Source organism: Oncorhynchus kisutch, unplaced genomic scaffold (assembly GCF_002021735.2).
Source record: "Oncorhynchus kisutch isolate 150728-3 unplaced genomic scaffold, Okis_V2 scaffold4048, whole genome shotgun sequence".
In the NCBI taxonomy this organism is placed as follows: Eukaryota; Metazoa; Chordata; class Actinopteri; order Salmoniformes; family Salmonidae; genus Oncorhynchus; species Oncorhynchus kisutch.
Genome location: NW_022265993.1, coordinates 1 through 26,804, shown reverse-complemented (window position 1 = coordinate 26,804; position 26,804 = coordinate 1). Strand labels below are relative to the sequence as shown.

Sequence of the window (26,804 nt, the reverse complement as noted above, 5' to 3'; positions counted from 1 at the left end):
GAGGAGGTGGGATGATGGTGGACTAGAGGAGGAGGGATGATGTTGGACTAGAGGAGTGGGGTGTGGTGGACTAGAGTAGGGGGATGATGGTGGACTAGGAGGAGGGATGATGGTGGACTAGAGGAGGTGGGGCGGTGGTGGACTAGAGAGGAGGGACGATGGTGGACTAGAGGAGGAGGGACGGTGGTGGACTAGAGGAGGAGGTGGTGGTGGACTAGAGGAGGAGATGTGATGGTGGACTAGAGGAGGTGGGATGATGGTGGCATTGAGGAGGTGGGATGATGGTGGACTAGAGGAGGAGGGATGATGGTGGACTAGAGGAGGTGGGAGGTGGTGAGTAGAGGAGGTAGGATGGTGGTGGACAAGAGGAGGTGGGATGATGGTGGTCTAGAGGAGGAGGATGGTGTGGACTAGAGGAGGAGGGGTGGTGGTGGACTAGAGGGAGGAGGGTGTGGTGGACTAGAGGAGGAGGGGGGTGGTGGACTAGAGGAGGAGGGTGGTGGTGGACTAGAGGAGGAGGGGTGGTGGTAGACTAGAGGAGGTGGGGTGGTGGTGGACTAGAGGAGGTTGGTGGACTAGAGGAGGAGGGATGATGGTGGACTAGAGGAGGTGGGATGATGGTGGACTACAGGAGGTGGGATGATGGTGGACTAGAGGAGGTGGGGTGGTGGTGGACTAGAGAGGTGGGGTGTGGTGGACTAGAGGAGGAGGGATATGGTGGACTAGAGGAGGAGGGGTGGGTGGACTAGAGGAGGAGGGGTGGTGGTGGACTAGAGGAGGAGGGGTGGTGGTGGACTAGAGGAGGAGGGGTGGTGGTGGACTAGAGGAGGAGGGGTGGTGGACTAGAGGAGGGGAGGGGTGGGGTAGACTAGAGGAGGTGGGTGGTGTGGACTAGAGAGGTGGTGCACGAGCTAGAGGGGGAGGGATGATGGTGGACTAGAGGAGGTGGGATGATGGTGGACTACAGGAGGTGGGATGATGGTGGACTAAGAGAGGTGGGGTGGTGGTGGACTAGAGGAGGTGGGGGTGGTGGTGGACTAGAAGGATTGGGGTGGTGGTGGACTAGAGGAGGTGGGTGGTGTGGTGGACTAGAGGATGAGGGATGATGGTGGACTAGAGGAGGAGAGGATGATGGTGGACTAGAGGAGAGGGATGATGGTGGGACTAGAGAGGAGGAGGGATGATGTGCACTAGAGGAGGTGGGATGATGGTGGCATTGAGGAGGNAGAGGAGGAGGGATGGATGGTGGACTAGAGGAGGTGGGATGATGGTGGCATTGAGGAGGTGGGATGATGGTGGACTAGAGGAGGAGGGATGATGGTGGACTAGAGGAGGTGGGGCAGTGGTGGACTAGAGGAGGTGGGGCGGTGGTGGACTAGAGGAGGTAGGATGATGGTGGTCTAGAGGAGGGGGGATGATGGTGGACTAGAGGAGGTTGGGATGGTGGTGGCATTGAGGAGGTGGGATGATGGTGGACTAGAGGAGGAGGGATGATGGTGGACTAGAGGAGGTGGGGTGGTGGTGTGGAGTAGAGGAGGTAGGATGTGGTGGACTAGAGGAGGGGGGGATGATGGTGGGTCTAGAGGAGGAGGGATGGTGGTGGACTAGAGGAGGAGGGGTGGTGGTGGACTAGAGGAGGAGGGGTGGTGGTGGACTAGAGGAGGAGGGGATGATGGTGGGACTAGAGGAGGTGGGATGATGGTGGCATGAGGAGGTGGGGGATGATGGTGGACATAGAGGAGGTGGATGATGGTGGACTAGAGGAGGAGGGATGATGGTGGACTAGAGGAGGAGGGGTGGTGTGGGTGAGTAGGGGGTGTGGTGGTGGGACTAGAGGAGGAGGGGTGGTGGTGGACTAGAGGAGGAGGGATGATGGTGGACTAGAGGAGGTGGGATGATGGTTGCATTGAGGAGGTGGGATGATGGTGGACTAGAGGAGGAGGGATGATGGTGGACTAGAGGAGGTGGGGTGTGGTGGACTAGAGGAGGTGGGATGATGGTGGACTAGAGGAGGAGGGATGATGGGTGGACTAGAGGAGGTGGGGCGGTGGTGGACTAGAGGAGGGGACGATGGTGGACTAGAGGAGGAGGGACGGTGGTGGACTAGAGGAGGAGGGGTGGTGGTGGACTAGAGGAGGAGGGATGATGGTGGACTAGAGGAGGTGGGATGATGGTGGCATTGAGGAGGGTGGGATGATGGGGGACTAGAGGAGGAGGGATGATGGTGGACTAGAGGAGGTGGGGAGGTGGTGGAGTAGAGGAGGTAGGATGGTGGTGGACAAGAGGAGGTGGGATGATGGTGGTCTAGAGGAGGAGGATGGTGGTGGACTAGAGGAGGGGGGTGGTGGTGGACTAGAGGAGGAGGGGAGGGTGGTGGTGGACTAGAGGAGGAGGGTGGTGGTGGTGGACTAGAGGAGGAGGGGTGGTGGTGGACTAGAGGAGGAGGGGGTGGTGGACTAGAGGAGGGGGGGTGGTGGTGGACTAGAGGAGGTGGTGGACTAGAGGAGGAGGGATGATGGTGGACTAGAGGAGGTGGGATGATGGTGGACTACAGGAGGTGGGATGATGGTGGACTAGAGGAGGTGGGGTGGTGGTGGACTAGAGGAGTGTGGGTGGTGGTGGACTAGAGGAGGAGGGATGATGGTGGACTAGAGGAGGAGGGGTGGTGGTGGACTAGAGGAGGAGGGTGGTGGTGGGGACTAGAGGAGGAGGGGTGGTGGTGGACTAGAGGAGGAGGGGTGGGTGGTGGTGACTAGAGGAGGAGGGGTGGTGGACTAGAGGAGGAGGAGGGTGGTGGTAGACTAGAGGAGGTGGGGTGGTGGTGGACTACTAGAGGAGGGTGGTGCACTAGAGGAGGAGGGATGATGGTGGACTAGAGGAGGTGGGATGATGGTGGACTACAGGAGGTGGGATGATGGTGGACTAGAGGAGGTGGGGTGGTGGTGGACTAGAGGAGTGGGGTGGTGGTGGTGGACTAGAGGAGGTGGGGGTGGTGTGGACTAGAGGAGGTGGGTGGTGGTGGACTAGAGGAGGAGGGATGATGGTGGACTAGAGGAGGAGGGGATGATGGTGGACTAGAGGAGGAGGGATGATGGTGGACTAGAGGAGGAGGGGATGATGGGCACTAGAGGAGGTGGATGATGGTGGCATTGAGGAGGTGGGATGATGGTGGACTAGAGGAGGTGGGGTGGTGGTGGACTAGAGGGGGTGGGGTGGGTGGTGGTGGACTAGAGGAGGAGGGTGGTGGTGGACTAGAGGAGGAGGGGTGGTGGTGGACTAGAGGAGGGAGGTGGTGGTGGTGGTGGACTAGAGGAGGAGGGTGGTGGTGGACTAGAGGAGGGTGGGGCGGTGGTGGACTAGGGGAGGTGGGGTGATGGTGGACTAGAGGAGGAGGGATGATGGTGTGGACTAGAGGAGGTGGGATGATGGTGGACTAGAGAAGGTGGGCGATGGTGGTGGACTAGAGGAGGAGGGATGATGGTGGACTAGAGGAGGAGGGGTGGTGGTGTGGACTAGAGGAGGAGGGGTGGTGGTGGACTAGAGGAGGAGGGGCGGTGGTGGTGGACTAGAGGAGGAGGGGTGGGTGGTGGACTAGAGGAGGAGGGATGATGCTGGACTAGAGGAGGTGGGATGATGGTGGCATTGAGGAGGTGGGATGATGGTGGACTAGAGGAGGAGGGATGATGGTAGACTAGAGGAGGTGGGGTGGTGGTGGACTAGAGGAGGTGGATTGATGGTGGACTAGAGGAGGAGGGATGATGGTGGACTAGAGGAGGTGGGGCGGTGGTGGACTAGAGGAGGAGGGACGCTGGTGGACTAGAGGAGGAGGACGGTGGTGGACTAGAGGAGGAGGGGTGGGTGGTGGTGGACTAGAGGAGGAGGGATGATGGTGGACTAGAGGAGGAGGGGTGGTGGTGGACTAGAGGAGGAGGGATGATGGTGGACTAGAGGAGGTGGGATGATGGTGGCATTGAGGAGGTGGGATGATGGTGGACGTAGAGGAGGAGGGATGATGGTGGACTAGAGGAGGAGGGATGATGGTGGACTCGAGGAGGTGGGGTGGTGGTGGACTAGAGGATGGGGATGAGGATGATGGTGGACTAGAGGAGGAGGGATGATGGTGGACTAGAGGAGGTGGGATGATGGTGGACTAGGGGAGGTAGGATGATGGTGGACTAGAGGAGGTGGGGTGGTGGTGGTGGACTAGAGGAGGTAGGATGATGGAGGACTAGAGGAGGTAGGATGATGGTGGACTGGAGGAGGTAGGATGATGGTGGACTAGAGAGGGAGGGGTGGTGGTGGACTCGAGGAGGAGGGATGATGGTGGACTAGAGGAGGAGGGATGATGGTGGACTAGAGGAGGGTGGGGTGGTGGTGGACTGGAGGAGGTGGTGGACTAGAGGAGGAGGGATGATGGTGGACTAGAGGAGGAGGGATGATGGTGGACTAGAGGAAGTAGGATGATGGTGGACTAGAGGAGGTGGGATGATGGTGGACTAGAGGAGGTGGGATGATGGTGGACTAGAGGAGGTGGGGTGGTGGTGGGACTAGAGGAGGTAGGATGATGGTGGACTAGAGAGGGAGGGGTGGTGGTGGACTAGAGGAGGGAGGGATGATGGTGGACTAGAGGAGGTGGGGTGGTGGTGGACTAGAGGAGGTAGGATGATGGTGGACTAGAGGAGGTGGGATGATGGTGGACTAGAGGAGGTGGAATGATGGTGGACTAGAGAGGGAGGGGTGGTGGTGGACTAGAGGAGGAGGGATGATGGTGGACTAGAGGAGGAGGGATGATGGTGGACTAGAGGAGGTGGGGTGGTGGTGGACTGGAGGAGGTGGTGGACTAGAGGAGGAGGGATGATGGTGGACTAGAGGAGGAGGGATGATGGTGGACTAGAGGAAGTAGGATGATGGTGGACTAGAGGAGGTGGGATGATGGTGGACTAGAGGAGGTGGGATGATGGTGGACTAGAGGAGGTGGGGTGGTGGTGGACTAGAGGAGGTGGGGTGGGTGGTGGACTAGAGGAGGTAGGATGATGGTGGACTAGAGAGGGAGGGGTGGTGGTGGACTAGAGGAGGAGGGATGATGGTGGACTAGAGGAGGTGGGGGTGGTGGTGGACTAGAGGAGGTAGGATGATGGTGGACTAGAGGAGGTGGGGATGATGGTGGACTAGAGGAGGTGGAATGATGGTGGACTAGAGAGGGAGGGGTGGTGGTGGACTAGAGGAGGAGGGATGATGGTGGACTAGAGGAGGTGGGATGATGGTGGACTAGAGGAGGTGGGGTGGTGGTGGACTAGAGGAGGTGGGGTGGTGGTGGACTAGAAGAGGTAGGATGATGGTGGACTAGAGGAGGTGGGGGTGGTGGTGGACTAGAGGAGGAGGGATGATGGTGGACTAGAGGAGGTAGGATGATGGTGGACTTGAGGAGGTGGGGTGGTGGTGGACTAGAGGAGGTAGGATGATGGTGGACTAGAGAGGGAGGGGTGGGTGGTGGACTAGAGGAGGAGGGATGATGGTGGACTAGAGGAGGTGGGGTGGTGGTGGACTAGAGGAGGAGGGATGATGGTGGACTAGAGGAGGTGGGGTGGGGTGGTGGACTAGAGGAGGTGGGGGGTGGTGGTGACTAGAAGAGGTAGGATGATGGTGGACTAGAGGAGGTGGGTGGTGGTGGTGGACTAGAGGAGGAGGGATGATGGTGGACTAGAGGAGGAGGGATGATGGTGGACTAGAGGAGGAGGGATGATGGTGGACTAGAGGAGGAGGGATGATGGTGGACTAGGGGAGGTGGTGGGGTGATGGTGGACTTAGGGGAGGTGGGGTGGTGATGGTGGACTAGAGGAGGTGGGGTGGTGGTGGACTAGAGGAGGTGGGGGTGGGGTGGTGGACTAGAGGAGGTGGTGGACTAGAGGAGGAGGGATGATGGTGGACTAGAGGAGGAGGGATGATGGTGGACTAGAGGAGGAGGGGTGGTGGTGGACTGGAGGAGGTGGTTAGACTAGAGAAGGAGGGATGATGGTGGACTAGAGGAGGAGGGATGATGGTGGACTAGAGGAGGGGGATGATGGTGGACTAGAGGAGGTGGGATGATGGTGGACTAGAGGAGGTGGGATAATGGTGGACTAGAGAAGGTAGGATGATGGTGGACTTGAGGAGGTGGGGGTGGTGGTGGACTAGAGGAGGTAGGATGATGGTGGACTAGAGGAGGTGGGGGTGGTGGTGGACTAGAGAGGGAGGGGTGGTGGTGGACTAGAGGAGGAGGGATGATGGTGGACTAGAGGACGGTGGGGTGGTGGTGGACTAGAGGAGGTGGGATGATGGTGGACTAGAGGAGGTGGGGTGGTGGTGGACTAGAGGAGGTAGGATGATGGTGGACTAGAGGAGGTGGGGATGATGGTGGACTAGAGGAGGTGGGATGGTGGTGGACTAGAGGAGGTAGGATGATGGTGGACTAGAGGAGGTCGGATGATGGTGGACTAGAGAGGGATGGGTGGTGGTGATAGAGGAGGAGGGATGATGGTGGACTAGAGGAGGAGGGATGATGGTGGACTAGAGGAGGTGGGGGGTGGTGGTGCGGACTAGAGGAGGTAGGATGATGGTGGACTAGAGGAGGGTGGGTGGTGGTGGACTAGAGGATGTAGGATGATGGTGGACTCGAGGACGGTGGGATGATGGTGGACTAGAGGACGGTGGGATGATGGTGACTAGGGGAGGTGGGGTGGTGGTGACTAGAGGAGGTAGGATGATGGTGGACTAGAGGAGGTGGGATGATGGTGGACTATAGGAGGTGGAATGATGGTGGACTAGAGAGGGAGGGGTTGGTGGGTGGACTAGAGGAGGAGGGATGATGGTGGACTAGAGGATGGTGGGATGATGGTGGACTAGAGGAGGTGGGGTGGTGGTGGACTAGAGGAGGTGGGGTGGTGGTGGACTAGAAGAGGTAGGATGATGGTGGACTAGAGGAGGTGGGGGTGGTGGTGGACTAGAGGAGGAGGGATGATGGTGGACTAGAGGAGGTAGGATGATGGTGGACTTGAGGAGGTGGGGTGGTGGTGGACTAGAGGAGGTAGGATGATGGTGGACTAGAGAGGGAGGGGTGGTGGTGGACTAGAGGAGGAGGGATGATGGTGGACTAGAGGAGGTGGGGTGGTGGTGGACTAGAGGAGGTAGGATGATGGTGGACTAGAGGAGGTGGGATGATGGTGGACTAGAGGAGGTGGAATGATGGTGGACTAGAGAGGGAGGGGTGGTGGTGGTGGACTAGAGGAGGAGGGATGATGGTGGACTAGAGGAGGTGGGATGATGGTGGGCTAGAGGAGGTGGGGTGGTGGTGGACTAGAGGAGGTGGGGTGGTGGTGGACTAGAAGAGGTAGGATGATGGTGGACTAGAGGAGGTGGGGTGGTGGTGGACTAGAGGAGGAGGGATGATGGTGGACTAGAGGAGGAGGGATGATGGTGGACTAGAGGAGGAGGGATGATGGTGGACTAGAGGAGGAGGGATGATGGTGGACTAGGGGACGGTGGTGGGTGATGGTGTGGACTTAGGGGAGGTGGGGGTGATGGTGGACTAGAGGAGGTGGGGTGGTGGTGGACTAGAGGAGGTGGTGGACTAGAGGAGGAGGGATGATGGTGACTAGAGGAGGAGGGATGATGGTGGACTAGAGGAGGAGGGGTTGTGGTGGACTGGAGGAGGTGGTAGACTAGAGGAGGAGGGCTGATGGTGGACTAGAGGAGGAGGGATGATGGTGGACTAGAGGAGGGGGGATGATGGTGGACTAGAGTAGTGGATGATGGTGGACTAGAGAGGTAGGATGATGGTGGACTTGAGGAGGTGGGGTGGTGGTGGGACTACAGGAGGTAGGATGATGGTGGACTAGAGGAGGTGGGGTGGTGGTGGACTAGAGAGGGAGGGGTGGTGGTGGACTAGAGGAGGAGGGATGATGGTGGACTAGAGGAGGTGGGGTGGTGGTGGACTAGAGGAGGTGGATGATGGTGGACTAGAGGAGGTGGGGTGGTGGTGGACTAGAGGAGGTAGGATGATGGTGGACTAGAGGAGGTGGGATTGATGGTGGACTAGAGGAGGTGGGATGGTGGTGGACTAGAGGAGGAGGGGTGGTGGTGGTGGACTAGAGGTGGGGGGGTGGTGGACTAGAGGAGGTGGGATGATGGTGGACTAGGGGAGGTGGGGGTGGTGGTGGACTAGCAGGATGGTAGGATGATGGTGGACTAGAGGAGGTGGGATGATGGTGGACTAGAGGAGGTGGAATTGATGGTGGACTAGAGAGGGAGGGGTGGTGGTGGACTAGAGGAGGAGGGATGATGGTGGACTAGAGGAGGTGGGATGATGGTGGACTAGAGGATGGTGGGGTGGTGGTGGACTAGAGGCGGTAGGATGATGGTGGACTAGAGGAGGGTGGGATGATGGTGGACTAGAGGAGGTGGGGTGGTGGTGTGGCTAGAGGACGGTAGGATGATGGTGGACTAGAGAGGGAGGGGTGGTGGTGGGACTAGAGGAGGAGGGATGATGGTGGACTAGAGGAGGTGGGGTGGTGGTGGACTAGAGGAGGTAGGATGGTGGTGGACTAGAGGAGGTGGGATGATGGTGGACTAGAGAGGGAGGGGTGGTGGTGGACTAGAGGAGGAGGGATGATGGTGGACTAGAGGAGGTGGGGTGGTGGTGGACTAGAGGAGGTAGGATGATGGTGGACTAGAGGAGGTGGGATGATGGTGGACTAGAGGAGGTGGGATGATGGTGGACTAGAGGAGGTGGAATGATGGTGGACTAGAGAGGGAGGGGTGGTGGTGGACTAGAGGAGGAGGGATGATGGTGGACTAGAGGAGGTGGGATGATGGTGGACTAGAGGAGGTGGGGTGGTGGTGGACTAGAGGAGGTGGGGTGGTGGTGGACTAGAAGAGGTAGGATGATGGTGGACTAGAGGAGGTGGGGTGGTGGTGGAGTAGAGGAGGAGGGATGATGGTGGACTAGAGGAGGAGGGATGATGGTGTGGACTAGAGGAGGAGGGATGATGGTGGACTAGGGGAGGTGGGGTGATGGTGGACTTAGGGGAGGTGGGGTGATGGTGGACTAGAGGAGGTGGGGTGGTGGTGGACTAGAGGAGGTGTGGACTAGAGGAGGAGGGATGATGGTGGACTAGAGGAGGAGGGATGATGGTGGACTAGAGGAGGAGGGGTGGTGGTGGACTGGAGGAGGTGGTAGACTAGAGGAGGAGGGATGATGGTGGACTAGAGGAGGAGGGATGATGGTGGACTAGAGGAGGGGGGGATGATGGTGGACTAGAGGAGGTGGGATGATGGTGGACTAGAGGAGGTGGGATAATGGTGGACTAGAGGAGGAGGGATGATGGTGGACTAGAGGAGGAGGGATGATGGTGGACTAGAGGAGGTGGGGTGGTGGTGGACTAGAGGAGGTGGGGTGGTGGTGGACTAGAGGAGGTGGGGTGGTGGTGGACTAGAGCAGGTGGGGTGGTGGTGGACTAGAGGAGGTAGGATGGTGGTGGACTAGAGGAGGTGGGTGTGTGTGTGTCAGCTTGTTGTGCTTAGCATTCTGAATCTATGTGTGTTTAGAACAGGGGTTGGAACCAGTTCAGGGAACAGAACCGACAACTGGAAAATATACATTTTTCAAGGAACAGAATCAGAACAAAAGTGATCTATACTGTTCTGGAACAGAACCATTATTTTAAAAGCATGGAACCGGTTAATAACGTTATTTTATTTTCCATGCATTGTTTTTCAGTCGCACAAAAAACGTAACAAAGTGCATATTCAAAGCCCTCACACTCTGTCACTAAGAAAAGTGTTCCAGTGTCCGCCTGACAGAAAAGTGTTCCAGTGTCTGCCTGACAGAAAAGTGTTCCAGTGTCCGCCTGACAGAAAAGTGTTCCAGTGTCCGCCTGACAGAAAAATGTTCCAGTGTCCGCCTGACAGAAAAGTGTTCCAGTGTCCGCCTGACAGAAAAGTGTTCCAGTGTCCGCCTGACAGAAAAGTGTTCCAGTGTGCGCGTGTGTAGGCTACCTGCCCCTTCCCCTCTGAAGCATAGTCTAGTAGCCTACTGACGTTACAAGTCTGATTCAGAAATTAGGGAGAGAGATTTACAATCAGAGAAGAATGGATTAACCTTTTCAATGCTAATTAAGGATACTATAGTTATCACATTTCACATTGGATTTACTAAGTACAAAGAGGTAAAAGGTGTTTATGTTAATTCTGGTGCCGCTCTGCACATACCAGCTAGCTGGTCCAGCGTTAAGACAACTTTCTGAAGTTCAAAGACATTCAAAGTTCCTTCATAAAAGCCGCTCTTCTGAAGGTATAATTCTGTGGGCCTAATTCAGATGATGCATGTCATAACAACAAGATGCCCACTGTTTCAAGCCAACCCTCCTCCACCCTCTCTCGCTCTCTCCCCACCTGGAAAATGTCTCATCCAACGCCCTACATTCGTCTGTCCAATGCATGTAAACAGCTTGCCCGCTCCATAGCAAGCTGCTATATCCTCACTGATTGGTGAAGTAACTTAATGTCCAGCTAAATGTTTTTTTAAAAAGTCAATTTCAGAGGTTTATAAAGGAACAGAAAGGAATTATATTAATCTTTGCTTTTTTTTGGGTTCGAACCGGTTCAGAACTTTTTTTTTGCTGGTCTGATTTTTTTTTTTTATGGTTCTAGTCAGAACAAAACAATTGGAAAATGATTTTGGTTCCAACCCCTGGTAGAGAACAAGCAAAATGATCCAAATCTGAAATGACAAGGATTCTTAACACAACGTAACACACAGGGTGGTAGCAACATGATGGAACTAACAAAACACAACACAGGGAAGCACACGGTTGGTAAAGATGCAGGTTTGGTTCCATGCAGAAGACATTTCATAGGAGCTGATTAGTAATTAAGAGTCTGTGCATCATTCATGACTAACCTTCAACCCATATGGAGGCTAACCTAGTTTAGCTTCAACATGCTAGTTAGATTACCAATACTATGTAGGCTAACCTAGCTTAGCTTCAACATGCTAGTTAGATTACCAATACTATGTAGGCTAACCTAGCTTAGCTTCAACATGCTAGTTAGATTACCAATACTATGTAGGCTAACCTAGCTTAGCTTCAACATGCTAGTTAGATTACCAATGCTATGTAGGCTAACCTAGCTTAGCTTAATTACCATGCTAGTTCGATGACCAATATTACGCAGGCTAACCTAGCTTAGCGTCATCATCATACCAATTAGCAGGCAGCTTACGCTGCCTTCACCACTTACAGTACAGTACAGGTTAGGCATCGCCCGGCGTGCAAAACAAGCAGAACCATTGGCACTGAAGCAAATCTAGTTTTATCACCTACATAATATATCATTAATATAGATTCAATATCAGCCAGCCATCATCAACTATATTATCCTATCCAATAAAAAGCCTCCGCTCAATCTGGCTCAATCCTCATTGGTCAGCGTGGCCACGCATGCTCCGCCTCACAATGCAAAGGACACATCTGATTGGTTACCTGAGCCGATTTAGGAGCTCATTGGCTTCTAGTGGTTTACGCAAGAACCTGGGAGATCTGCGCACAACAGAGAGAGGAGTTCACACACACAGTTCTCAAACACATACAGATCTCACACACACTGAGTGTACTCATGGAGTACATCAGACATACTGGTGGGGAGCTTGTACTGTAATGAGTCCTCTGTGGAACTCTTGGGGGAGGAAGGGAAAGGGGGAGAGGGAAGGGGGGGGTGACAGACAGAAGGAGATAGGGGGGAGGGAAAGGTAAAGAGGGAAGGGGGGTGACAGACAGAAGGAGATAGGGGGGAGGGAAAGGTAAAGAGGGAAGGGGGTGACAGACAGAAGGTGATAGGGGGGAGGGAAAGGTAAAGAGGGAAGGGGGGTGACAGACAGAAGGAGATAGGGGGGAGGGAAAGGTTAAAGAGGGAAGGAGGGGTGACAGACAGAAGGAGATAGGGGGGAGGGGAAAGTGAAGAAGGGGAGAGAGAAAGAGAAGGGAGATAGAGGGGGAAGGAAAGCAAAGAGAAAGTGAAAGAAAGAAAGGGAGAGAGAAAGCGAGAAGGAGAGAGAAAGCGAGAAGGAGAGAGAAAGCGAAGAAAGAGAGAGGAAAGCGAGAAGGAGAGAGAAAGCGAAGAGAAGGGGAGGGAGAGAGAAAGCGAGAGAGTTTGAGGAGATACAGAGAGAAGGAGATAGAGGGATGGGGAGGGAAAGTGAAAGTGAAAGAGAGAGAGAAAGAGAGTTGTACCTGTTGGTCTCTTTGAGTCCTAGAATAAGCCTGAGTGATTGCACCAGAGTCCTTCATCTTATGGACATCCTCTGCATAGTGCACTGGCTCTGTCATCGTCTCCTGGAGAGAGGGATGACATGGAGGGAGATGAGAGAGAAAGAGGAAAATAACCACATTCACATGTAGAGAAGACACAACAGAGCATCAGGCAGAGAACAGAGAGAAGACACTATTATTCCACGTGAATCTTGACCCATCCAGTATTGTGGATCTAAAGACCATACATATGGTGGTGTTACATGCAAATAAATCAGTGGCACGTGTGTATGTGTTTAAGCTAGTCATTCCCAGAGCATGCAGTCAGCAGAGTTCTAGTACCTTCTCATCCTTTAGGAAGGCATGGCATTAGAGAGAAGAGAGGAGAGAGGGAGAGAAGGTGAGAAGAGACTGGAGTGTTAGAAGCATTGATAGTGCAGTGGACAGACATGAAAAGGTTTCACGTGTGTGTATATATGTGTATATATCTATATCTGCGAGACTGTGCATATATGCGTGTCTGTGCATGGGTCAGTGTGCATGTGTGTGTTTGCACATGTCCGTGTGTGTGTGTGTGTGTGTCCCTCCATGTATCCTACCTTGTGCTGCATGGCCTCCTTCTGTGAGACCAGTGAGATCGTAGAATCAGCACCTCCTCTTTCCGCACCTCCAGCTCCTCGCACGAGGAGTTCAGTTGGTCCATGAGAACTTTGTAGGGTGGACTTCCTGGTGCCCCTGCCCCAGCACCTGCATTACCCCAGCAGGCTCTGCCTCATGGCGGTTAGGTCGTGCTTCAACTTCTTGTTCTCGGAATCCAGCTCCTGGCGCTGTGGAATAAAGATGGATGCCGCCAGCTGCAGTCAGAGTTAATACACACCCATAGAGACGGCAATGGCAATGCTAAAATGGGTTATATCCATCTAGAGATCTCTAACCATCTATGTATACAACACACTCACCCAGACAAATCCAGTCCCAAATCAACCCCTAGCCCCGTGATGGGCAACTGGCGGCCCCCCCGGGGCCCTTGAGCCACGAGCTGTTGCCCACCTAAGTCCTATCCCCTACCCACTACCGTAGATATGAGTAGATTGGATATCGATACAATACCTTGAGAGACTCGTACTCCAGTTCTGCTCCACGTGATTTCTTATGCTCCTCATCATCCTGACAGACGGAGAGGTCCGACAGTAAAGTAAGTAAGACTGTGGTTGTAATACAGTAATACAGCATAGTATTGTAGTAATATTGTGTAGTACTGTGGCTGTACCCTGACTCTAGCCCGCTGGAACTGCTCCTCCTTGTTCTCTAGCTCGTTGCGGAGAGAGGATTTCTCCTGCTCCAGCTCGGTTACGCGCTTCTGCAGCTTCAGAGTCAGAGACGTGTCCATGCCCCGGGTCACATCCTGTCCCAACAGGAAGTGAGGTCAGAGACAGAAATGACACTGACAGGCGGAGCTTTGGGGCATCGTCATGGGCATTCAAGACATTAGCTGTCAATACTAAAACATTACAGAAAGTGTTTCACTGAATGACGACCAATTCTGCAGGGTTGTAGTTGTAATAACTGTTAAAATAACTACAGAACAGGTTGAAGCAACATTAACAACTATTTTGTAACATTTTCTAATGGTGAGTGGAAGTTTCTGTCTAAGTCCCCTCCCACTCACTTCTCCATGTCGGGAACTTTCTTCTGATTCGGCGAACTCTGAGTTGTAGGTGCACTCTGATCCGTTGCTGCTGTGGGTGGAGTCTGTTCTCCTGTGGCCGGGCTTGGGCACGCTCTGGAGAAAGGAGGGGCAAGGCGACTTTAGAGTGTGTTTGTGGTATGGTGCAGTGTGTTTGTTTGGTGTGTGTGCGTTTAGTATGGTGGGGCAGTGTGGCGTGTGTGTGGTCTGGTTCGGTCCAGTGTTTGTGTGTGTGGTCTGGTTCGGTCCAGTGTTTGTGAGTGTGTGTGGTCTGGTTCGGTCAAGTGTTTGTGAGTGTGTGTGGTCTGGTTCAGCCAGCAGTGTTTGTGAGTGTGGTGTCTGGTCAGGCCAGTGTTTGTGAGTGTGTGTGGTCTGGTTCGGTCCAGTGTTTGTGAGTGTGTGTGGTCTGGTTCGGTCCAGTGTTTGTGAATGTGTGTGGTCTGGTTCGGTCCAGTGTTTGTGAGTGGTCTGGTTCGGTCCAGTGTTTGTGAGTGTGTGTGGTCTGGTTCGGTCCAGTGTTTGTGAGTGTGTGTGGTCTGGTTCGGTCCAGTGTTTGTGAGTGTGTGTGGTCTGGTTCGGTCCAGTGTTTGTGAGTGTGTGTGTTCTGGTTTGGTCCAGTGTTTGTGAGTGTGAAATTGTTGACATGCTATGCGTTAGCCTCCTACCACAGAGAGAGTGATTTCTTCCTTGAGGTCGTCGTAGCGTTCCTCCAGTCTCAGGTGTTCTGTTAGGAGGTTCTGGGTAGCGAGACCTCTCCTCGTTCAGATCGCTCTCCAACTGCTGAGTCTCCTCTGCTAATGCACGAGTCATTTTCTCTGAAAGGGGGAGGAGGTGGAGGAGATGGGAGGAGAGAGCACAGAGAGAAGGGAAAGGGGGAGGAGGGTGGGGAGGAGAGAGCACAGAGAGAAGAAGGGAAAGGGGGAGGTAGAGGAGGTGGGGAGGAGAGAGCACAGAGGAGAAGAAGGGAAAGGGGAGGGAGGGTGGGGAGGGGGAGAGCACAGAGAGAAGAGGGAAATGGGGAGGAGGTGGGGAGGAGAGAGCACAGAGAGAAGAAGGGAAATGGGGGGAGTGAGGTGGGGAGGAGAGAGCACAGAGAGAAGAAGGGAAATGGGGGAGGAGGTGGGGAGGATGTTGGGGAGGAGAGAGCACAGATGAGAAGAAGGGAAAGGGGAGGAGGTGGGGAGGAGAGATCACAGAGAGAAGAAGGGAAGGGGGGGAGGTGGGAGGAGGATGGGGAGGAGAGAGCACAGAGAGAAGAAGGAAAGGGGGAGGTGAGGAGATGGAGAGAAGAAGGGAAAGGGGAGGTAGAGGAGATGGAGAGAGAGGCACAGAGAGAAGAAGGGAAAGGGGGAGGTGGAGGAGATGGAGAGGAGAGAGCACAGAGAGAAGAAGGGAAGGGGGAGGTGGAGGAGATGGAGAGAAGAAGGGAAAGGGGGAGGTAGAGGAGGTGGGGAAGAGAGAGCACAGAGAGAAGAAGGGAAAGGGGGAGGAGATGGGAAGAGAGAGCACAGAGAGAAGAAGGGAAAGGGGGAGGAGGTGGGGAGGAGAGAGCACAGAGAGAAGAAGGGAAAGGGGGAGGAGATGGGGAGGAGAGAGCCAAGAGAGAAGAAGGGAAAGAGGGAGAGAGAGAGGAGAAAGAAGACAAGTTCAGCACGTGTGGGGAGCGTATCATCAATTCTCTGTATGGAACTTCAACAATGAGTGTGATTGGTCTAAAAGTATTTACACGGAATGTGATTGGTCTAAATATAGTAAAAGTGAACATGATTGGTCTAAAGCTAGTGGATGGTTTGGTACCTGTCATCTGCTGGCTCTGTTCCTTGATCATTCGGTTCAGGTCGTCTTTCTCGGTCTTCAGCAGACCATTCTGCTGCTTCAGCTCTGCTACCATCTTCACACACAGGAGAAAATACTTCAATCAAGTCTACCACAGCCTATTGGTCCAGTAATCCATCAATCATGTGATTTGAGAACACTAGCAGATCTGGGTCAAATAGTTTCAAATACTTAAAGGTGCACTTGATTTGCTGGACCAGTGTGCAGAGTTGGGGGCGTTTCAGAACATTTCCATTGGTCCCAGTGTACAGGGTGAAACAAATCAAGTGCATCTTCAGTATTTGACAGATGTTCTGTATCTGACTCAGGTCTGGACTGCAAGGACATTGGGGTTTAGTTGATTTCACTGGGCTTCTGGAGGACTGCTCTACTGTACTGCACAGCTAGCACTAGTCTACCTGCTATTAACTACACAACCACATGAGTCTACCTGTCTCACCTAAACACCCACAGTACACTAGCCTTCCTGTCTCACCTACACACCCACACTACACTAGCCTACCTGTCTCACCCACGGTACATTAGCCTACCTGTCTCACCTACACATCCATACCACAGTCGTGGCCAAAAGTTTTGAGAATGACACAAATATAAATTTTCACAAAGTCTGCTGCCTCAGTTTGTATGATGCAATTTGCATATACTCCAGAATGTTATGAAGAGTGATCAGAGGAATTGCAAAGTCCCTCTTTGCCATGCAAATGAACTGAATCCCCCAAAAAACATTTCCACTGGATTTCAGCCCTGCCACAAAAGGACCAGCTGACATCATGTCAGTGATTTCTCTCGTTAACACAGGTGTGAGTGTTGATGAGGACAAGGCTGGAGATCACTCTGTCATGCTGATTGAGTTCGAATAACAGACTGGAAGCTTCAAAAGGAGGGTGGTGCTTGGAATCATTGTTCTTCCTCTGTCAACCATGATTACTTGCAAGGAAACACGTGCCGTCATCATTGCTTTGCACAAAAAGGGCTTCACAGGCAAGGATTGCTGCCAGTAAGATTGCACCTAAATCAACCATTTATCAGATCATCAAGAACTTCAAGGACAGCGGTTCAATTGTTGTGAAGAAGGCTCAGGGCGCCCAAGAAAGTCCAGCAAGCGACAGGACAGTCTCCTAAAGTTGATTCAGCTGCGGGATCGGGGCACCACCAGTACAGAGCTTGCTCAGGAATGGCAGCAGGCAGGTGTGAGTGCATCTGCATGCACAGTGAGGCGAAGACTTTTAGAGGATGGCCTGGTGTCAAGAAGGGCAGCAAATAAGCCACTTCTCTCCAGGAAAAACATCAGGGACAGACTGATATTCAGCAAAAGGTACAGGGATTGGACTGCTGAGGACTGGGGTAAAGTCATTTTCCCTTTCCGATTGTTTGAGGCCTGTCTCACCTACACACCCACACTACAATAGCCTACCTGTCTCACCTACACACCCACACTACACTAGTCTACCTGTCTCACCTACACTACACTAGCCTACCTGTCTCACCTACACCACACTAGTCTACCTGTCTCACCTACACTACACTAGTCTACCTGTCTCACCTACACACCCACACTACACTAGTCTACCTGTCTCACCTACACACCCACACTACACTAGTCTACCTGTCTCACCTACACACCCACACTACACTAGTCTACCTGTCTCACCTACACACCCACACTACACTAGTCTACCTGTCTCACCTACACACCCACACTACACTAGTCTACCTGTCTCACCTACACACCCACACTACACTAGTCTACCTGTCTCACCTACACACCCACACTACACTACACTAGCCTACCTGTCTCACCTACACTACACTAGTCTACCTGTCTCACCTACACTACACTAGTCTACCGGTCTCACCTGCACCAAGGCAATGGCCTCCCAGCCCGCCATGTGCCCAGTCTGCAGTAGATTCCCCTGGGTCCTAAACCATTGAACCACGACACACATTACACATTCTTATACAAACTTGTCACACTTCTATAGGGCCACTATGGGAACGATGTATGAAAGGGAGCCATTTATCTGAAATATATCTGAGGAGACAAGATGAAGAGATGACTAGAGTGAGCCCTTTTCTATCCCACCACCCTCCTCATCCCTCACCTTTTCCATCTCATCCCTGTACTTGGTAGCCCAGTCCTCAATGGTCTTCTTCTCTTTCTGGGTGGTGGTCAGCTCCTTCCTCAGCCTCTCCAGCTGCTCCAGAAGGGAAGTGACACGGTTGGCGTTGTTCTTGGCTTCCTCTTCTATCCCCTTCAGCTTAGACACCTCTACCTTCAGCTTCTCACTCTCCACCGCGTGGGACGTCTCCAGACAGTTCAGCCGCTCGCTAGTCACACGGTTGTCTTTAGCCTGGGAGAGAGAGAGATCATGTTGATGTAATGTGTGAAGATGCATGTTCTATTCGAGCAGCCACTCTTGGAGGAGAGAGTTTGTTATCCAGCAGCACAAAGATCCAAAATGGCCACCTGGTTTGTACAGAGCCCCAACCTGTTCGTCTAACTTCCTCTGCAGCTGCATGATCTTATTCTCCATGCCAACGTTAAGTTTCTTGAAATGTTCAACGGAGCGGGCCTCGATTTTCAGCTTCTTCAGCTCTTTCTTGGCCTTCAGCCTCCTGATGCAGCACTGCAGATAGACGATGGCTCGTAGGGAGCGCTTGTACCGCTGTCTGGCCAGCCAGCCACGCACGTGTTTCTGGATGAACACAGCTTTGTGGTTACGCAGCAACTGTGGAGAGAGAGGGAGAAAGAAAGAGTTAGTTCCTGTGAATGTAATGTGAGAATTCTGGTGTTCCTGAGCTCTTATTGGTCTCCTGGCCTTCATCTTGCTGTTAATCCACAACAACAGGAGAGCTCTCTAGCGTCTACTATTCTGCCTAATATAACAGACAAGTGATGTCAGAGACACAGAGAGAGAGAGAGAGAGAGACACAGTAACCAGAGACACCAGCCTAGTTATCTCCCTAACTCCCAGTAACCAGAGACACTAGCCTAGTTCTCTCCCTAAGACCCAGTAACCAGAGACACCAGCCTAGTTCTCTCCCTAACACCCAGTAACCAGAGAGACACCAGCCTAGTTATCTCCCTAACACCCAGTAACCAGAGAGACACCAGCCTAGTTCTCTCCCTAACACCCAGTAACCAGAGAGACACCAGCCTAGTTATCTCCCTAACACCCAGTAACCAGAGAGACACCAGCCTAGTTCTCTCCCTAACACCCAGTAACCAGAGAGACACCAGCCTAGTTCTCTCCCTAACACCCAGTAACCAGAGAGACACCAGCCTAGTTCTCTCCCTAACACCCAGTAACCAGAGAGACACCAGCCTAGTTATCTCCCTAACACCCAGTAACCAGAGAGACACCAGCCTAGTTCTCTCCCTAACACCCAGTAACCAGAGACACCAGCCTAGTTCTCTCCCTAACACCCAGTAACCAGAGAGACACCAGCCTAGTTCTCTCCCTAACACCCAGTAACCAGAGAGACACCAGCCTAGTTATCTCCCTAACTCCCAGTAACCAGAGACACTAGCCTAGTTCTCTCCCTAAGACCCAGTAACCAGAGACACCAGCCTAGTTCTCTCCCTAACTCCCAGTAACCAGAGACACTAGCCTAGTTCTCTCCCTAAGACCCAGTAACCAGAGAGACACCAGCCTAGTTCTCTCCCTAACTCCCAGTAACCAGAGAGACACCAGCCTAGTTCTCTCCGTAACACCCAGTAACCAGAGAGACACCAGCCTAGTTCTCTCCCTAACTCCCAGTAACCAGAGACACCAGCCTAGTTCTCTCCCTAACTCCCAGTAACCAGAGACACCAGCCTAATTCTCTCCCTAACTCCCAGTAACCAGAGACACCAGCCTAGTTCTATACCTAACTCCCAGTAACCAGAGACACCAGCCTAGTTCTCTCCCTAACTCCCAGTAACCAGAGAGACACCAGCCTAGTTCTCTCCCTAACTCCCAGTAACCAGAGAGACACCAGCCTAGTTCTCTCCCTAACTCCCAGTAACCAGAGACACCAGCCTAGTTCTCTCCCTAACTCCCAGTAACCAGAGACACCAGCCTAGTTCTCTCCCTAACTCCCAGTAACCAGAGACACCAGCCTAGTTCTCTCCCTAACTCCCAGTAACCAGAGACACCAGCCTAGTTCTCTCCCTAACACCCAGTAACCAGAGACACCAGCCTAGTTCTCTCCCTAACTCCCAGTAACCAGAGACACCAGCCTAGTTCTCTCCCTAACTCCCAGTAACCAGAGACACCAGCCTAGTTCTATACCTAACTCCCAGTAACCAGAGACACCAGCCTAGTTCTCTTCCTAACTCCCAGTAACCAGAGACACCAGCCTAGTTCTCTTCCTAACTCCCAGTAACCAGAGAGACACCAGCCTAGTTCTATACCTAACTCCAAGTAACCAGAGACACCAGCCTAGTTTTCTCCCTAATTCCCTGGGAGTGGTCCAGGTATGAGGGTGACCCAAGTCCATCCAACATTGAACTGGGGTTATTTATAAACCACACTGCTAACAGACATGCAGGACAGCTGTGCTATTAGCTGGCAGTGCTAGGTGTGTGTGTTGGTTCTTCTATCCTAATCTCCACAAATGTCCCCCCACAAAGAGAGTAAAACAAGAAACATGTAGTGTGTGTGTATATACTGTATGCATCTCTCACCCCTTGGTATTTCTGTCGGGCCATGTACGCTCTGAGAATAGTCTGCATGACCAGGGCAGCAGCCTGCTTCTGTAGGTACACTTTCCTCTGGACACACATCCTCTGAAACTTCTGGATAGTGATGGCTGCCAGGGTCTGACGCATGTACTTAACCAGACTGGGGGAGGGAGAGAGGCAGGGGGAGGGAGAGAGGCATTGGAGAGAGAGGGGAGGCAGGAGAGAGTGAGAGAGGTGGACAGAGGAGGCAGGAGAGATAGAGAGGGGAGGGAGAGAGGCAGGGGGGAGAGAGAGGGGAGGCAGCAGGAGAGAGAGAGAGGGGGACAGAGGAGGCAAGAGAGATAGAGGGGAGGGTGAGAGGCAGGGGAGAGAGAGAGGGGAGGCAGGAGAGAGATAGAGAGGGGAGGGAGAGAGGCAGGGGGGAGAAAGAGGGGAGGCAGGAGAGAGAGTGAGAAGTGGGAGAGAGGAGACAGAGGTAGGGGAGAGAGAGAGAGAGTGTAGTCATGGTAATTGGTGAAAAATGCTGTTGAATTACTATAATTTACCCACCAATAACCTCCAACTGATCCGATTAACACATAAATCAAATCACAAATAGATATTTATACAAATGTTCCCACTTCCTACAATACATCAGACAATTCTGATTGGCTCCTTTTCAGGAAGTCATACAGTCTAACTACTTTTATCTGCATGGTGATTGTCAAGAGGGTGCTGAGTGACAGGTGTGTGCTCCACTGACCAGCGGGCCTGGTGTCCGCGGGTGTATCTCTGGATGGTGATGGCAGCATGCTTCTTTCGGAGGTACTTCTTGCGTACCAGCCAGCAGCGGATGGTCTTCTGGATACGGACGCACGCCTTCCTCAGCTTATCAGCCCTCAGCTTCTCCAGGTAGGCAACTTGACCAGCCCTGAAGAAGATCTTAGTCTTACCAAACTGGTACTTGTCCTGGTCCTGGAGAGAGACAGAGAGAAACATCATGTTGTAGGGGATCAGTTTGAGCAAGGTGAGGTCCAGAATTGCAGAATTGCATAAATCAGGGATTTATGATTGGTGTCACACTTTTGCCCCAGCTACCAAACCTGTCTCATCATGCAATTAGTTTAATCAGCTGGGTGTGCTAGGGATGGAGAGAATATGTCTCACCCCTCCGGCCCCCGAGGACTAGAGTTGACCATATCTGACATAAATAGTTGGGACGGAAAGTGGTGTAGATCTTTGATTATGCACAGTCTGATTGCAATGTAGTTGATTTCAAACAGGCCTGACCTCTAACCCCTGACCACTCATACCTGCACCAGTTTCTCCAGGACGTTCCTACAGGTCAGCCTCCTGTCCGACAGGACGTCCTTCTGCTTCATCAGAACCCGGTAACGACTGAAGAACTCCTGGTAGGTCCATCTGGATGGGAAGCCTGCAGCTGAGATGCGGATGGTCTCCAGAACACCACAGGCTCTGAGCTGCTGCACCGCTCGCTTAGGGTCAAACCTAAAGACAACATTCACCTAACGTTAGGGTCAGACCCAAGCACAACATTCAGCTCAACCTAAAGACAACGTACACCTAACATTAGGGTCAAACTTAAAGACAACATTCCACTAATGTTAGAGTCAAACCTAAAGACAACATTCACATAGTTAATCCAACCATACCAGCCAAACCTGGAGAGAACCATTCAGCCTCATGACATCGCAATTCCATTCACCTAACATCATCTGGCCAAGTCAGATGGAACTATGGCAACTTAACCATAGAGCATGCAGATACTTACGTGAAGGGGAACTTGAGGTCGTTGGGCTTGATGCAGCGAACATAGTGAGGAGTGGTCGCATTCAGAGTCTCCATCAACATAGCCAGAGAGTTCCGGAACTACAGGAGGAGAGGAGAGAAGAGAGGGAGAAGAGAGGACAGAGAGAGGAGAGGACAGATACAGAGGAGAGAGGGAGAAGAGAGGACAGAGACAGAGGACAGAAGAGAGGGAGAAGAGAGGAGAGAGGGAGAAGAGAGGAGAGAGGGAGAAGAGAGGACAGAGACAGAGGAGAGAGGGAGAAGAGAGGACAGAGAGAGGAGAGAGGGAGAAGAGAGGACAGAGACAGAGGAGAGAGGGAGAAGAGAGGACAGAGACAGAGGAGAGAGGGAGAAGAGAGGACAGAGACAGAGGAGAGAGGGAGAAGAGAGGACAGAGACAGAGGAGAGAGGGAGAAGAGAGGACAGAGACAGAGGAGAGAGGGAGAAGAGAGGACAGAGACGGAGGAGAGTGTGAGAAGAGAGGACAGAGACAGAGGAGAAAGAGTAAAGAGAGGAGATTATTCAAGTCCTTCACTTTTACATTTCAGCTGTTCTGACTCTGGTTGGCAAGTCCCAACCCTGTTCTGAGTGTCCGTAGGTGTGTGTCTATGATCAATCTACCTGGCAGCCAACAGTCTTCTTGTGCTCCTTGCTGCTTGCTCCAGATCTGACCTCTTTTGGTTTGACGCTGAGTCGTGTTCGACCTCCTGGAGCGGTCCCTGTTGGACTGGTCACTTTCTCCTCATCCTGAAACAGCTCCACTAGCAGGTCCAACTACACACACACAATATTGCAAATAAAACACTGTTCTTAATTGACACACATATATACAGTGGGGCAAAAAAGTATTTAGTCAGCCACCAATTGTGCAAGTTCTCCCACTTAAAAAGATGAGAGAGGCCTGTAATTTTCATCATAGGTACACTTCAACTATGACAGACAAAATGAGAAGAAAAAAAATCCAGAAAATCACATTGTAGGATTGTTTATGAATTTATTTGCAAATTATGGTGGAAAATAAGTTTTTGGTCAATAACAAAAGTTTCTCAATACTTTGTTATATACCCTTTGTTGGCAATGACAGAGGTCAAACATTTTGGCCCATTCCTCCATGCAGATCTCCTCTAGAGCAGTGATGTTTTGGGGCTGTTGCTGGGCAACATGGACTTTCAACTCCCTCCAAAGAGTTTCTATGGGGTTGAGATCTGGAGACTGGCTAGGCCACTCCAGGACCACTCCAGGACCTCCTTTGTTGCCCGGGCGGTGTGTTTGGGATCATTGTCATGCTGAAAGACCCAGCCACATTTCATCTTCAATGCCCTTGCTGATGGAAGGAGGTTTTCACTCAAAATCTCACGATACATCGCCCCATTCATTCTTTCCTTGACACAGATCAGTCGTCCTGGTCCCTTTGCAGAAAAACAGCCCCAAAGCATGATGTTTCCACCCCCATGCTTCACAGTAGGTATGGTGTTCTTTGGATGCAACTCAGCATTCTTTGTCCTCCAAACACGACGAGTTGAGTTTTTACCAAAAAGTTATATATTTTTTTCATCTGACCATATGACATTCTCCCAATCTTCTTCTGGATCATCCAAATGCTCTCTAGCAAACTTCAGACGGGCCTGGACATGTACTGGCTTAAGCAGGAGGACACGTCTGGCACTGCAGGATTTAAGTCCCTGGCGGCGTAGTGTGTTACTGATGGTAGGCTTTGTTACTTTGGTCCCAGCTCTCTGCAGGTCATTCACTAGGTCCCCCGTGTGGTTCTGGGATTTTTGCTCACTGTTCTTGTGATCACCAGCCTGGTGCAGGTCTACACTTTTGTTTCTGGTGTCCTTTGACATCTCTTTGGTCTTGGCCATAGTGGAGTTTGGAGTGTGACTGTTTGAGGTGGTGGGCAGGTGTCTTTTATACTGATAACAAGTTCAAACAGGTGCCATTAATACAGGTAACGAGTGGAGGACAGAGGAGCCTCTTAAAGAAGAAATTACAGGTCTGTGAGAGCCAGAAATCTTGCTTGTTTGTAGGGGACCAAATACTTATTTTCCACCATAATTTGCAAATAAGTTTATAAAAAATCCTACAATGTGATTTTCTGGATTTTTTTTCTTCTTATTTTGTCTGTCATAGTTGAAGTGTACCTATGATGAAAATTACAGGCCTCTCATCTTTTTAAGTGGGAGAACTTGCACAATTGGTGGCTGACTAAATACTTTTTTTGCCCCACTGTACATGACTTGTATAAATAAAAAGGTAACAGCAGCCAACAGACAGTTACGTCACAAACTTGCTAAGCTAATAGTTTGCATTGTTAACATGGGTATCTGGCTTATTCATACCATCCTTTCTATCTAAAATGACAACAAAGAACATTGTACATGTTACGGTTCAAGGAGAAAGCGATTGGTTATTGTGTTCTCTGTATTGTGGTTGGTTAAGATGGGCCACGGCGCAGCCTCCAGTTCTGCAGCGTCCGTTCAGCCTCACCCTCACCACCTCCCCACATACTTCAGTGCCATTTGAACTATTGTGAGACCACGGTGAGGAAGAATGAATGGTGTGGGTTAGAAGGTTGAGACAGAAAGAAATGAGGAGGGCAGCATGTTTACCTTTAGCTGTTTAACGGTTGTTGTCATGACGGGAAAGACACATGGAAAACAGATGGAAAACAAACACAACGACAAAATAAAGATTCAACAAAATGAAAGAAACCTAGGAATTGAAAATAATTGCAGTACACACATCTAAAACATTAAAAGTATAATTGATATAAACGTAGAAATCCAAATCAAAGAGCCATCAGCACAGGCAGGGTAGGTGTCATGGTGTCTGCTGACCAAGGCTGTTTGTAATGATAACACGGGATCAGCCATAGACACGGCACAATGTCTGACGGCTCAGACAGCAGAACACATGACTGAGCCGTCTCTTTGCTGATGGTAGGCACAGAAGGACTGTGTGTTTATTATTGACACAAACACACACAGAACCATGATGATGGGTTGAAATGCTAGATTTTCTATAGCTTCATTCTCATTAAAGAGTCATTATCACTTCTACACCATTACTTGTTAGTCCAAGCTGGTTTCCATGGCAACACCACACAACACACACACACACACACACCCACACACACACACACACACACACACACCACACAGTATTGCCATGGATGATTGTTCCAGTGTAGTTAACCCTGGTGTGTTTAAGGTGTTAGGGGTTAAAGGAGTGTTTTAAACCCTTACCCCTCTCTGCTGCTGCTGGCCTCTACAACAGAACAACGGCAGAGTGAGTCTTTATACACACACACTGCAAGGCCTATTTGGTGGACAGAAAATGTCTCCACTGTGTGCACATCATTACAACACATAGACAGCAGAGGGTTGCTGTTTCTTCTCCTGACCTTCACTGGGTTCCCTGTCGGAGGTCATTCAGTGAGACAACACAGACTGTCAAACATACTAATGAGAAAGTCATCAAATATATGTGTTACCCATTGAACGTGCAGTGTGTGTGTGTTACCCATTGAACGTGCAGTGTGTGTGTGTTACCCATTGAACGTGCAGTGTGTGTGTGTTACCCATTGAACGTGCAGTGTGTGTGTGTTACCCATTGAACGTGCAGTGTGTGTGTTACCCATTGAACGTGCAGTGTGTGTGTGTTTGGCAGGGACACACACCTTGCTGGCCTTCAGGACATTGATCTGCTCTTCATTCACTGTGTCCTTGTTCTTCTCCAGAAAACCATCACACTGGTACTGCACCTGGACACAACAGTTAGAAAATAAAGCCATTTTGCTGACACTTTAATCCAAATTGATTTTCAGAAATGTCCATTTTGACTCAGATTATCAATCAGAACTGTCAACTTTGACTAAGATTGATAATCTGAGTCAAAATTGACAATCAGAACAGCATTCACTTTATTCATAGAGTGAACCCGCTCACTTCCCGCTCTCTGTAACGCGACACTGAGACAGAACTCAGCAGTACTGGGTCAGCCAAGACATCAACACACAGTGATCAGTACCTTGTCAGCGAAGTGCTGTATGATGAAGGCTTTGTTGGACATGCGAGGTTTCTCAAACAGAGAGCAGGTCTTCAGATGGGTGTTATACAGCTTCTGGGCCCACGAGTCATCTGAACCTTTAGGCATCTGGACACACAGAACACTGGTTCACACTAGTTACTCTGGATGTGTGTGTGTCTGTGTTATGGGTGTCTGTGTACGCCCCTGCATTACGTATTTGTGTATGTATGCATGTATGTATGCATGTGTGCCTCTGCATTATGTGTGTGTGTGTGTGTGTGCCTACCTTGCACTCTTCGTCCAGCAGGTCGAGACCCCCATCTTGGCCTCTATGAGGTTGATACATGGCTGGTTATCATAGAAGTCTATCAGAGTCCAGGGAATCTGCTCCTTCAAATACTCCTCCTGCTCCAGCTTGAACACATGCTGTAGATAGGAGAGGAAAGGAGAGGGGAGAGAGAGGGCAGAAGAAAAGGAGGGGAGAGGAAAGGAAAGGGGAGAGGAAAAGGGA

General features: G+C 51.7%; 1 pseudogene; it reads right to left on the bottom strand.

Annotated features, from left to right (window-relative positions):
- The window catches only part of LOC109885087 (unconventional myosin-Va-like), a 43,411-nt pseudogene extending 16,692 nt beyond the window's left edge, over positions 1-26,719 (bottom strand).
- Between the last annotated feature and the right edge of the window lie 85 nt (positions 26,720-26,804).